Source organism: Haemaphysalis longicornis, unplaced genomic scaffold (assembly GCF_048455015.1).
Source record: "Haemaphysalis longicornis isolate Haplotype H1 unplaced genomic scaffold, Haemaphysalis longicornis Haplotype H1 scaffold_10, whole genome shotgun sequence".
Taxonomy (NCBI): Eukaryota; Metazoa; Arthropoda; class Arachnida; order Ixodida; family Ixodidae; genus Haemaphysalis; species Haemaphysalis longicornis.
Window position 1 is genome coordinate 49681251 of NW_027526204.1, and position 13819 is coordinate 49695069.

Consider the following 13819-nt stretch of genomic DNA (forward strand, 5'->3'; position numbering starts at 1 on the left):
ATTCACAAGCTACCAGTCCGGCTTCGCTTTGTACAAAAAAAAGAAAAAAAATTATTGGTAGTATATTGTACTAGCCAGGAAAAAGAACTGCCATGGTGGTGCCAATGAAGAACCGATGGCCATCCGCCATCGGATCAAATGCGGCCCTGCTGTGGCCCGAGGTCGGCCAGGTTAGCCAATGAGGTAGGCCCACGTTTGGGGCCATAGGTTGCCCTGCCGGAGGCCAATGTCAATCCCTATGGTTGGCCCAACCTGTTTGGCCGTTCCCGGGCCAATGTCGGCCAGGTTGGCCAACGCCTGATGGCCCATGGTTGGGCCAAGCAAATTTGGTTACTTGGGTGATGACACATTAAAAAATGGAAAGGGGGTGGCTTAACCACCAATCTGAGAACGGCTCGATATATTGGCGTTTGGCAAAGTTAGCTAATGCAATGTACTTTACGATGTCAGTGACCACATTACTGACAAAATGTTTATTGACCAATTGTTTTTAAACTTTACGACCAGCGCTAACTGTGCAGGTGTTTACACAGCGTTAAGTTTTTCAGCCGTACAAGTGCTTACACGCCCTTATGCTGTAAATAGGCACCTTAGCCAGTGCAGTACGACTGCTATCCTCAGGTATAAAATCTGCGCTACGTATAGCGAGAGACGCCCGAAAGCCTGCAGGATGTTCATCAAAGATATTGGAGTAGGAAGGCGTGGGGATTGAGCGCAGGATTTATGGGCTCTGCAGTGCGAACTTCCCTTATACGCTTTCCGAGCTGCGCGTCACCGAAACGTCTTGGGGTCTGCCTAAGTCAGCGTGATCCAAATGGGGTTTCACGTCGCGCTGTAGTGTGCGGGTGCTGCTCTAGCGCTATAGCGAGCCTGCGCAATGTAAGCACTCTATACGGGCCCGTTGTGTTGTCTTCGGCTAAAGAAGAGTTTAATATCAGTGCCCGCCCTCAAAACTGCAGCGCTGACAAAATTTACGGCGTTTCTGGGTGGTTCAGAGTTCGACGGTACCGTCCACGCTATAATATATTAAGAGGGTCCGAGTCCTCCAGTGAAAGTGTTGGCTTTCTGCTTAGAATCAAATGTAACATAGAGAAGGAGACGTGAATATGCCTGCATGATCGGTGATTGCGGTCCAGAGCACTCAACCACAGAGCTCATACGAAGAAACGAACTGTAGCAAACGCGTATGCGTCACGCCGAAACCGAAACTAGTTTATTGGGAACTACTTTGGCGCAGTAACACAAAGCAGTTCGCCCTCCCTTCCTCCGCGTAGCTTTGTCTCCATTGCCGCAGAAAGTTGTCCCCGAGTATAGATATTTGCAGACATGTTTAAAATTTGTTCCTAATCTTCGGCCGTTTTTTGTTTCACTGTGTATCACGCATCAACAGACATTGCAGAAGAGTTCCACACCAGCCTGCCTGACCCTCCAGTTATTGTAGCTTTCGGTAAGCTTTTCCTGCTTACTTTCCTCTAACTCTTTTCTTTATTTTTCTGAAGGGTTTTGATAATTAGTTTTAAATTTATTACCTTTATAAAAAATGCGATATATTTCAAGCCCCTAAATTTGGGTGCAGGAATTTGGGGTAGTAGGAATGGCTGGCCCGAACTATATATTTTGGCTAAGCATGAACTGTGTTAGGTTGGGCAACGGTCTAAATAGTGTTGCATCATGGCGGCCATGAAAGCAGTCATAGTTGATTTCACCCAACCGGACCAACCGCTTCCGTCAACTGACAAACAAAGTAACTCTTTTTTTTTCTTCAATTTAAAACTGAGTTTTCTTTGAAAACTAAGCTTTAATGTTTTATAACCTTGTCTGAAGCAGCACATTACAAGCAGCATTCCTTGCCAAAAGTTTACGTACCTCAATGATATAAATGAGCTACTTTGAAGCTTGGTATAATATTCTGCGTAACTCGAACTTCAATACATGGACTTTTTTTGGTACTCTTAAAATTCAGGGCCCCTAATATTGCTCGCAGCACAGCCAATATTCTCGAAGCTATAGATGTAAGTATTGGTGTTAATAATTTCCCTAGAAAATGTTGTTAAAATCAACGACAGCAAGATACATTTTTAACGCCGTCGGCACATTTTTTTTGGCTAACTCAGACCTGCGTGCATGATTACTTGAAGTGCACGGGAAACGTTGCGCAAGAAAGCGATATGGCTCACCCGCATCGCGTCGCTCGTACACCGCAACCTGTCATACTTTGTTTATCCCCGACACGGCCCGTCAGGTCGCTCTTAAGAATAAATCTAAAGTCACAGGCAATAACTACAACGACTGGAGTTCAATCGAACCAGGTTGTGTATTCAGCTGATGCTCGAATGAGCAGCGCCTACGCAGTGTGCGCCTAATCTTTTGACGCGTCGCCCGTTTCTTTCCCAAAGCTAGCGAGCCTACTGCCAAGCTTAGCAAAAACTAAGCGTGTAAGCATCGCAAATAAGACGAAAAGTGCACTGCGCCAACCGCTATCACAAGCTCGAACACCGCGTTTCACCCTCCTGGGTAAAGTCACGTGCACCACGAATCGATCGTGACCTTCGACTTTCGAGCCAAGCAACTTCCCTTAATATGGCTTGTGATCTCAGGCATTTCCACCACGATAATGTCTGTGTTGAATACCACCGGAGATAAGATTATTGAACAGAAACTTGGCCGAGCGAAGCGGTGGAATTTAACCCAGAAACGCGCACTACGCAGTTCAGGAGGCCGCCATCTTGAAGTGCGCAGCGCCGCCCAATCAAGAGGGCCGTTTCAACGCGCGCCGACCAAAAGGCCAACCGCGCTTGAGCATCTATATCTACTTCGTTTGTGCGCCCTTCTTTTTCTGCCATTCGTGCGTTTGTGAATGAACGAAGATAAAAGAGACCGTAAGAACCGGAAAGAAGATCGCTCGGCTGATCCAATGGTACCAAAAGGCCGCGCCCGGTGGCACCGTTGCGGAGATGCAGCGCTCAGAAAAATGCCGTTTATTCGCCCATTTGCGCAGACATTTTGTGAACGCGGCTGGCAAAAGTATTCCTTGTGCCACTTTGCGACGGTTTTCTGCGGAAAAACGTTCAAATGCACAGGATACAAAACATAGAAGCCGAATATGTGGCTTTCAAAAAACAATGTTGTGGTCCTTTTTCCGAAGTTGAAAGACGCGACCCCCCTTAAACTAATAAATCCAAATTTTCGACAGTAGCCGAATATTCGAACCCGTTCGAATAATCAAAATATTTCGAATACATAGTATTCGAAGCGAATACGAACATACATATTTAATATTCGAGAAATATTCGGAATTTTTGAATATTCGCACACCCCTAATGAATTACCCTGCTAATTTTATGAGTAATAATCGCGTATTCATGCTTCTACAAGGAGCACAGATCAGAAAGTTGCTCGTTTCTACGGCTGCAGCCTGAATGTGTTACGGCCTACTGCTCTTTTGCCCAGTTCAGTTCGTAAAACTGGCGACAATTGGAGCGAAAGGTCCCCCACAGTTTCAAGTGCCTGGTGTTAAGCGTGCTCTGGAAAACCACCTAATATGAAGCGTGTGTTGACTGCGCAGCACTCTGTTGAAGGCAGCGCCTGTCTAGTAGAAGGGCCTAGGTACCAAACAGTCACGTTTGTTTTGATGTAAACGGCCGCCTTTATTTGAAGTGGGTTGACTTAGGACTTGAGTGGGCATGGAATGGCAGCAGAGACGATGGTCGCTAGGAATCCTTTCTGTTTTGTGTTCAGTTGGCCGCAGTTCTTTACGCGTGCCGTTATGCCTGCCCCAAACCTGCGGCGCAGCCAAGTGCTGCTGACGCTCGCGTTGTCCTCGAGATAACAACGCTGTACCCGGCACCATGTGACCTACCACCATACGTGTCCCCGCAAGGGGACGCTGCCCAAGCCGCCAGAGGGACCCCGACCGCAGCTAGCATGGCCTACCTAAAGGGGCCATCAAGACAAAACACAAGTTTTGTTCATTCGAAAGATTGCGTCGTTAAAATTATACTGACACCACATGTAACACCCACGTCGCTCAAATAAGCTATACAATTAGGAAAAAATTTGCAGGTGACATATACGTATGGGTCTCAAGATGTAAGACGCGATAGCGTTACTGGACTCCCAGGGAGCATTTTTGAACGCAGTTGCTGTATTCACGATCAATGCTTCAGAAGCACTGAAGGTAAGCGAGGAGAGAGAGAAACTAGCAGCGAAGGCTTTTAATCACCGTGGCGCAGGAGAGACAAAGTGCCTCTGCGTTTCTGTTGCTTACGATGTAAACGTAAAAGGTTGCCGCTGCAGGTTGATTGTCGGTCAGTTTGAGCGAGAATGTGTCAGTGTGAGTGTATCAAAGTGTTTATTCTGTGATGCTTAAGGGGGACGGAACAGAGAGAGAGAGAGAGAGAGAGTGTGTGTGTGTGTGTGAGTGTGTGTGTGAGTGTGTGTGTGGGTGTGTGTATGATGATATTTGTTACTAAAGAGATAGTCGAGCTGTAGGAAAAGGGGGCAAAGAGATGCTGGGAGCTCGAGGGTGGAACCTCAAGTCTCGGCGCCAGATGCAGCAGCTTCTTCCCTTCCCCTCTCATTAGCTCGCGCTGATCTTGAGGTAACGAGCTGGCCAAGGCTGCCTCCCACGTCTTAATAGAAGTGTAATAGAATGTCATCTTTGAGTTGTTCTCCCCTGAGCATGCCCTTGCACGTAGCTAGGTTTCGTGGAAAAAGATGGGCGTTTCTTTGATTTTAGCACAGTTAAGTAATGTGTGAGGTTCCCATCAACTATCTTCGCCTATATACATTTGTAGATTCTTGTGTCGGTTTATCCTCCACAGAGCTTGCGATTCTTCGGCATTGAGACCTCCTTGTAGCAGGGGAAAAATTGTGTTCCTAGGCGTGGAATGAGGAAACATTCTTGTCGTTTTTCTTGGAGAGGAGGGCGGTATCCGTGGTTGCAAGGAGCATGGTATGTGAGTCCCCGTGCCTCTTGGTCGGTGCCTGGTTCTCTTCCCGACTGTTGTACCTGGGCGTCCAGGTGACGTTATTGATTTTCTGAATTGTGGAAGGGAGTGTATTACAGAAGCGTTAAGGTATTCTGCCTGCAGAAAACAGGTAATGGCCTTTGAGAGCCTGTAACAAGGGTACGCCTTTTCGATACTTCCTCTTGTAGGATTGCCCTCCAACTCTGTTGATTTGTTCCTGTACTTATATGGGTCTTGCAATCACGAAAATTGCCTAAGTAGTAGAGTAGGGCAACTGCTGCCTCGTACGTTCGTATGTGCCGGAGTCGGTGTATACTGTGGTCTCATGAGTTTGAAACTTTCGTCAAATGAACTTGATCCTGACCTATGGCTGTTCTTGTGTGGGTTTGGATCCACGTTTTCGGTAAAGGATAATTTTTATGCGGAGTCATCGAATCGGTGACCAGTCTATCAAGGCGCGCAGGCGTATATTTTCAGAGGGGTAACCTGTGTTCAATGCGATTGCCCATCCCAATTTCGTTTTCTCATACGTTCACTTGCTGCTAAGACTGTGGTTTCTTTGATTGCTTCCACAGTGCTATGAAGACACAATTTGAGGACCAATCCATCGTCATCATCATCAACATCGTATTCAGGTCGGCTGCAGGACGGAGGCCTCTCCCATCGACGTTCACAGCTCTTGTCCTGCACGACCGGAGTCCATTCTTTGTCTCCAATGTTGCTATTTCCTCTCTCCTTCGAGTTAATGGCCTTCCCCTTCTAGACCCATCTCTGGCTGCCCATTCTGTTACCCTGCTGAACCACCAGCAGTCAGTTCGTCTCGCGGCCCTAATTGCGAGGTAGACGACTGCTCTATATGCTGCCCCATCGGTGGTCTTTTCTCGTTTTCTTCGGCGCGGAAAAATTTATCGTACGGTTAGCTCTGCGATATCAAGCTCATGATCAGTGGCTGAATGAGAGCTACATCTTCTTTCTTTCTTTCCTGCCTCCGCTTGATTAGGCATTTGATAATGGGGGTAATTGGCTACAGATTTTCTCTTTTTCGGGGATATTGAGTTCGGCTCTGCCAGTTTACTCTAGAACCACGCCCACCACCCTCACGTGACTGTTCTCTGTGAGGACATGCGTACGGGTTTTAGGATGATTTTTAACTTGGCCGCGCAGCGCCCTCTGTCGTTTGCCAAACAGAGCTTGCAGCGGAGACAGAACCACGGGAATGTTGTAGTGTAGTTTGAAAATTCGTGTGATTAGGCCTTTGTGTTTTATGTTGGTTCGTTTCTTCTAACAATCATTGCCTTCCGTGAGTTTTGAAAGACTGGCGTTAATGCTTTGCCCCTCCCTGACCCCCCGTTTTATTTAAGTGACCCAATGGTGGTGAAGGCATCAGTCTCGGTGAAAACACTCAGGGGTGACCCACTGGGTAAGGTGTCGCGCTGCTGAGCCCAAGGTCGTGGGTGCGATTCCCGGCCCCGACGGCCGTCTTTCTGATGGAAGCAGAAAACTGGCACGGTCGTATGTCGATACTTTGGTGCACGTTAAAGATTTCCAGCTGGTCGAAATTATTCGAACAACTTCTGCTACTGCGTGTCTCCGAGCCCCGGTTTAGCTTCGGCTCTTGAATTACCGAAATTTTGTTTTTATTTTCCGGTGGAATGACGCATTGATGTGGTGGCGTCAGTTGCGGGCATGGTGGCTGACCGTGTCTGTGGAGTATGCAACCACCCACTTGGCATTCAAGGAACTTCAATGTGCAGGCGCGGCACCTGCTGAAAATGCGTGTCCTTTCTTTCATCTCCGCCGTAGTATCACTGTCCTCCTTTCCACACTGCAGCTACCCTGACTCAGGCCAGCCCTAGAATCTTGCTTCTTCAGTCGTATCTTGCGGCTGGGAGCGTTGACGTATTTCCGTTGACACTTCATGAGCACCGCTGATAGCGGACTGCTAGCAGTCACGGGGAAATAGAAAAAAACCGCCATCTCGCAGTGAATGATAATGAGTGGGGCGAAGCTCCAATGCTTATCGGTTAAACCGTGAAACATTCGCCCACACATCACATAAAGACTCGACACGTTGTTTTAGGGGTGATTGTATATACTCTTATATACACGATGTTTATTATTTACATATCAATGCAATTATATACACAAAATGTAGTCATTTACATATCGATGCCGCGGTGTTGGACCGGAGCACGTGCTGTACATGGGCATGAAAGTCATACGGCACAACGTTTCCGGGAAGACTATGACGTTTCGCGCCAACGCTACCACCAATGCAATCACACGGCAGGATTTCGAAACGGGCCGAATGAGCTTTCTTGGACAGCGTGCTCTGTCGAGACATGGCCTTCATGAGGGACATACCCAACCCGGTCGCATACTGGTAAGCCCAACCTTACAGCTGTGGCCGAACGAGCGATCGAAGAAGTCGCGCTTGAAGCGCGCGTCGGCGCCACCAACCTCAGGTAGCGGACGCTTTCGGCGCTTGAACGCTGCTTCCCGCGCCCGCTCCGATTCTGCAGCGGAGTTGCGGAGACGGAGGAGGACAGGTGTGTGCCGCGCCGATGATGATGATGTTGATGATGCTTAGTGGCTGCCCCTTTGTAACGGGATGGTGTTGAAAAACGGCCTTAGTCGCAACGCCACTGTACAATCACCTCGCCAAAAAATACAAACAAAATAAAGAAAAAAAATGTAAAAAAAAAACTTTTAAGAAAGTTTTGGGCTAGTCTGACTTCTTCGCATGTCTTCCCAGATTGTTCTCTGCTCTTTTCCCACCAACATTCTAACCTCCTTTAACTAACCTCTACTGCTCTCCAGTTGACTTTTCCGCTAACCTTAAAGCCAAGGGCTTCCGGAAGCTGGATGGCTCCATCACTGAGGACTGGACGGATACTTTTGCACTCCGTTACAATATGTTGCATGGTTTCTGGCTCGTTTGCGCTGCCTGCGCATAGTTCTTCCTGTACCGGCTCGCGGATAAGCGTTTTTGTCCGCAAGCAACCCGCTCGGGCTTCAAAAAGCAATGCACTCCCTTTGGTATTATCGTATAATTTTTCCCTTGTGATCTGCTGCTTCCCAATCCTGTAGATATCCAAGGACTTCGCATCCATCCTCTTTTTCGAGGTCGTTGTCTGTGTGTCTTTCACTTCATTTTTTATGGCCTTGGTCGTTTCCCCTGCACTTCCAGGTTTCATATACTTTGTCTTGAGCATTCTGGTTCTTTTCCACCGCCTTGAGCGGTGGCACGCCCTCTAGCGGGTGACCTATGAACTATTGCACAGCTGCGCCTCTGGCGGTCGCCTCGAGAACCAGTGGACACGGCGACGGCACGACGAGGGACATGCCCCGAGCAAGAGGAGCTTCTCCCCTAAAATGATCCTAATAACGCTATCGCGTTAAAACGGGAATGGCCATGCGGCCGACTAGCTCATTTTCCGCAACAGAACCTATGATGTCATACCAGCCAGCTCTGCGTTTTGCAGAGGCCGGCGAAAGCAAACGGAAATTAGGCAGAGCTCATAAGCTTGTCAAACGAGCTATTTGCGCTTAAATTAAGGCGCATTTTTTATAGCAGTAAGAATTGGGGGGGGGGGGGTACACAGTGGAAGTTAGGAAATCACACGTAAGCATAGAAGTACGGATGCGTACTGGTGTTGGTACTGCACGCAATCAGCTTGCTTTAGCTTTACTGCAGTCCGCCGCTTTCGAGTTGGCTTACACGCACTGGCCGATTGGCGCAAGCGACGTTGCCTTATGTGACCTTTTTGTCCAGGATATTTCATATTTTACTAAACGATTACTTTCTACACTAAGAAAACAAGCCAGGCGCATATACGGTCGAAAAAACAAAGCAATGGCAGACAACGCTCCGTGCATGAGTATGGTAGCGCTATCTGGGAACACAGACGGCAAGCAGCGCTGCAGGCGAATCACGCAATGCAAGTTAATTTGTATACGCGCGCTTATGACTTCATGGCTGACATCCCGCAAACGCATGATTGAACGGGGATTCAAAATTTTAACCTAAATTGATTAATTTCACTGTGAGTACGGCATGATTCGTTGCCGGAAAATTGGTACGAGCACTATAAAACACGATATCTTTCGAATAAAACAATTTATATTTTGTCCTTATGACTCCTTTAGACAGCCCTCGAAATTCGTCGTAATTGAGTGGGCATGGAGTGGATGAAGCGACGATGGTCGATAAGCATCCTTTCTGCTTTTTTGTTACTTTGGCCGCAGTTCTCCACGCGTGCTGTAATGTCTACGCTGAATATTCGGCGCTGCCAAGTGATGTGAAGATCGCCTTGTCCTCGAGATAACAACGCTCTACCGGGTGCAGTGTGACCTACCACCATACGTGTCTCCGCAAGGGGGCGCTGGCCAAACCGCCAGAGGGACCTCGACCGCAGCTAGCATGGCCTACTTAAGCAGCCCTTGGACTTCGCTGCATGTCAGTGGGCATGGAATGAAAGCACCGACGATGGTCACTAAGAATCCCTTCTGCTTTTTTGTTCAGGTTGGGTCTGTGCACTCTCTTTATTTCAAAAAATCCAACAATATCTGCGTGCTTCTTTTCCGGTGCTCACAAGTTTTGGTGTTTGTGTTTTATGAAATTGTGCATCTTGTTTAACCTCGTGCACAAGGAGGGGACGTTCAACTTAACCGTGGTCCCCCAAAATTGAACCCTACCACCGAAACTAGACAATTTTGGTCGGCAATTAACCGCCGTACTAAGTACCTAGACGAATGATATGACCAGCTTTTGGAATCTATCAAATAGGGGAAAGAAGGCCAACAAAGTATTAACACCAAGGTATCCGACGTAACAATGCGTCTTTCCGCTGAGGGAGTAAGCTCCCTAGACGTACTACATGATGAAGCAAATTGGGAAGCGATGATTTTGTCAGCTATGAAGATGCGGCGTGACGATACAACCTGGTGTTCTTGGAGTATCTCATGGTGGTAAAGAGGCGTGGGCTGACACAGAAAATTGATTGATTGTAGGGTTTAACCCACCGATGCAACGCAGGCGATGAGGCGCGCCGTAGTGGAGGGTTCAGGATTAATTTTGACCACGTGGGGATGTTTAACGTGCCCCGAAATCTCGTACACACGCGCGTTCTTGCTTTTCCGCTCTATCAGATATGCGGCTGCCACGGCTGGAAATTGAACCCCTGACCTCGTGCTCAGCAGCGCAATCGCTTAGCCACTGAGCCACCGCGGTGGGTCTGACGCAGAAAATAAAATTAGGGGAATTCTTTCTGGCTCGCTCAAACTGCAATTACCGCAGGAAGCGATTAGCCGCGCACATATATTGGGAGCGTTTGTCAAAAATAAGCGCAGGCAAGTCATTGTCCAATTTGCTTTTTTTAACTAAAGACTCAATTTTTTCACAAAAGTCTAAGTCGCGCGGCACAAACATTTCAGTTACCGAAGACTTTTGGATGGCAACGCGCAACGTACGCAAAAAGTTGCTATAATTCGTGAAGGCCACCCGCCAGTCATTTCCTCTGAAGTGCAACAACTTCGTAATCAACAAGACGTTAGGTGTATTGTAGTATTGCCGATCCTCACATTGAAATTAAACTAAAGGATCGACGTTTTTAAAACCGATAACAGACTAGGCCAGGCTGGATCGGGTTCCCCAAACGAAAGAGAACGGCAGTCTCTGAAGTAGCTAGATGTGCCCACACAAGCTGATGGTTTTGGCCGGAAGATGTCCTTTCTCCTTTGCAATGTTAGGAACGTAATTAACTAGCATGACGAATTATTATTTCTTGTTTATGCCTGCCTGGCAGATATAAGTGCACTGAAGGAAACTTTGTTGTCAGCGAAGATTGATAGCAGGGAAATTTCCCATGGTGTAAAACACTACGTTCTTTACCGGTTCGACCGGGGCGGCCGTTCAGGCGGTGGTGTTTCAGTTGCAGTATCAAATGAATGTGTCTCTTTCAGAAGTAATGTCGCTACGGAACTAGAATTGGTATGGCGTGCGTTCGCATGTACCACAAAGACTTTGTTCCATTCCACCAAGGCACCTCGACCCTGTGTCATGTGACCTGACTTTTATGCAATATAACAAGAACAAGTCACCAAGAATTGCGATTCTGCAGCATTTTTATTTCGTGCAGGATAAGTGCCTTTGTGCAGAGTTTTGCACTGACGCGTCCAAGACTGCAACTGCTATAGATTGTGCTCCGCGTGGGTCAAGCTTTCATGTCAGTAAAACAATGAACCTTTGTAGCAGAATGTTCACAGCGGAAGCATACGATATTTTAACGGTAATAAATCACGCAGTTCAACTTAAAATTTTAAAATCCATCGCGTACACGGACTCTCCTAGAGCTGTGCGTGCACTTGCATCCGAAAAGCGTTCTAAAAACTTTGTCATCAATCTTGTTTTTATGGCTATCATGTCTGCATATGCATCAAACCTTGAAATAACTTTCTGTTGGGTCCCAGAACACTGTCGAATTGCCGGAAACAAAACCGCAGATCGAATGGCCACTGTTGCTGCACTCTGGAATACAGCACCATAGTAACAGTGCCGTAAACAAACATGAAGCCACACATCAGACACCAACTTCGCAACAGATGGCGAACACACTGGAGTGAACAGACAGATAACAAGTTACACGTTATAAAACCACACAACTGACACACACAACAAATACACAGAAGTTGCCCTTGCTAGGTTACGGATAGGGCGCAGACATGTTACACACTCGTATCTGCTCACGGGGTCTTCAAGACCTCGGGGTGGCAACAATCCGTAGTTGACGTACTAATTCAATGCAAAGCACTTCACACAACACGACGCAAACACTTTCCACAACTATACAGAATACACGTTCCACTACACCAAGCGTTTTTCCTGTCTGACAATCTCATGTTTTCTATAAATTGCGTTGTTAAATATTTAGAAGAAGCTAAGCTTTTAGACCTAATTTCATACCACGCATGGTCACACCATGGCCCTATACACCAGCCATGCTCATTGTCAATTTCTGATTTTACTTTTGTTTTTGCTGATCTATCTGAGTGTTTACGGTTTCACCTTTCATGTATAATCTTTGTTTTGGCGCTCTTTTCCCCAGATAGCCTTGCGCCACTAACATCCAAGCATCATCATCACTTCGTTCTTTGTAGCTGCTATTGGCCTCCAAATTATAAATCGTGCTTTTCCGACATGTTTCGTGGTGTTTTAAATAAGATACCTATTACTTTAACAGGATGGAAAGTTGGGCGAGTTGGTTTTGATTCATCTTGAAAACAGGCTCGGAAAGACGTTGACCAGGAAAAGAAATACACAAGACTATGCGCTAGAAATATATAGGGCAACCAACTGACACAACCCAACTGAATAAGATGTATACGGAGAATATCAATAAAAATTACCCCAGTCACAAGAAATATAACCTATAAAGTGCCATCACCGCCCGAGTCGTCCCAGAAACGCCAACTCTGTATCTTGCAGACAGATTCAAGGATAACTCACGCACATCGACCCCTGCCGGCTGGTATTCCAATCCCTCATTCTCTACCCTTGTGTCCTGGCCCTATGCCTGTGTATTTCTTGTGCCACCGTGTCCTGTGTATTTCTTTTCTTGGTCAACGTCTTTCCGCGCCTGTTTTCAAGATTCCTATTTGATTTCCTGCTGCATTCTTGTTTGTTTTGGGAGACTTCAATCTACCCGATATTTCTTGGTGTGTACACGAGCCAAGTGCAAGCGACGGTTAGATCAGAAGTGCATCTTTTGTCCGTGTGTGCTCAGATTTCAATCTGATCGAACTTATTAAAACCCGACCAGTGTTACTCCTACCAGCTCAACTATTATAGACTTGGTTCTCACAACTCACCCAGATCTCGGTTCATCTATTCCTGTCGTACCTGGCCTAAGTGACCATTCAGTGATCCATTTCACCATACCCAACAACTTCGAAAACAAAAGAGATTACAAACGAGCTGACTATGCTGCAGTAAATAGGGAGCTAGAAATATTCACTTAAAATTTTTTTCGCAATTTCGTTCAGCGTTCTGTAGAAAATAATTAGCATCCGTTCAAATCTAAGGTGTCCGAGGTTTTGTTATTGCGATAGTATGCCCGTTGGCATAAATACTACGTCACAGGTATAGATTAACCCCCGTTTCGCGAAGAAACGCAAGTAGGGAGCGATGATACGGTCCCCTAATCCACCGACGAAAGTCAGGTGGTCTGCCAGGGTGGAGGCCTGTGCCTCGGAGGTGTCTTGTTCTCGCCGCTTCTAATGCAGGGCAAGTTTACAGTAAAAGTTCAGTGTGCGCATCTTCGGCAGGAGCCGTGCAAAAGGGGCAGTTCTGTGCGAACGGGGAATGGTAACGGGGTGGCCACTCCCGGGTAACAGCGGGAGAGAGGCTACACCAACACAAAGTTTTCGCCACAACACCTCCTCCCAGGGAGCGAGTCTGCTACGGAGGTCCCTTTCACACGGTGGAATTAGAGCTCGTGTGGCGTGACGAAGATCTTCTTTCCTTTGGAGAAACTGTTCTGGGGTGTCTACTGGCAGTAAAGGCAATGATCGTGGAATAAATGCAGTGTGGCAGGCACCATCCACCGCAATGTGAGCGGGGGGAGTATTTCGCCGGACCCACCAGAGCCGCAAAGGGCAGGGGGACGTGTCCAGAATGTCATGAATGTCCCTCGAGACAGCTGAGTTGTTATTTACTCGACGTAAATCACGTATGGCCACCGTGGAGCCTGTATAAATTTGTAAAGTAGTCCGTTCAGGGGCTTGATGAAGAGCCGCAGTTAGTGCTTGCAAGCCGTCCCGGATGGCTGTAAGCTCGGCCAGCACAGACG

General features: G+C 47.2%; 1 pseudogene; it reads left to right on the top strand.

Moving 5' to 3' along the window:
- The window catches only part of LOC144159828 (uncharacterized), a 28372-nt pseudogene extending 15493 nt beyond the window's left edge, over window positions 1-12879 (top strand).
- Window positions 12880-13819: the final 940 nt, after the last annotated feature.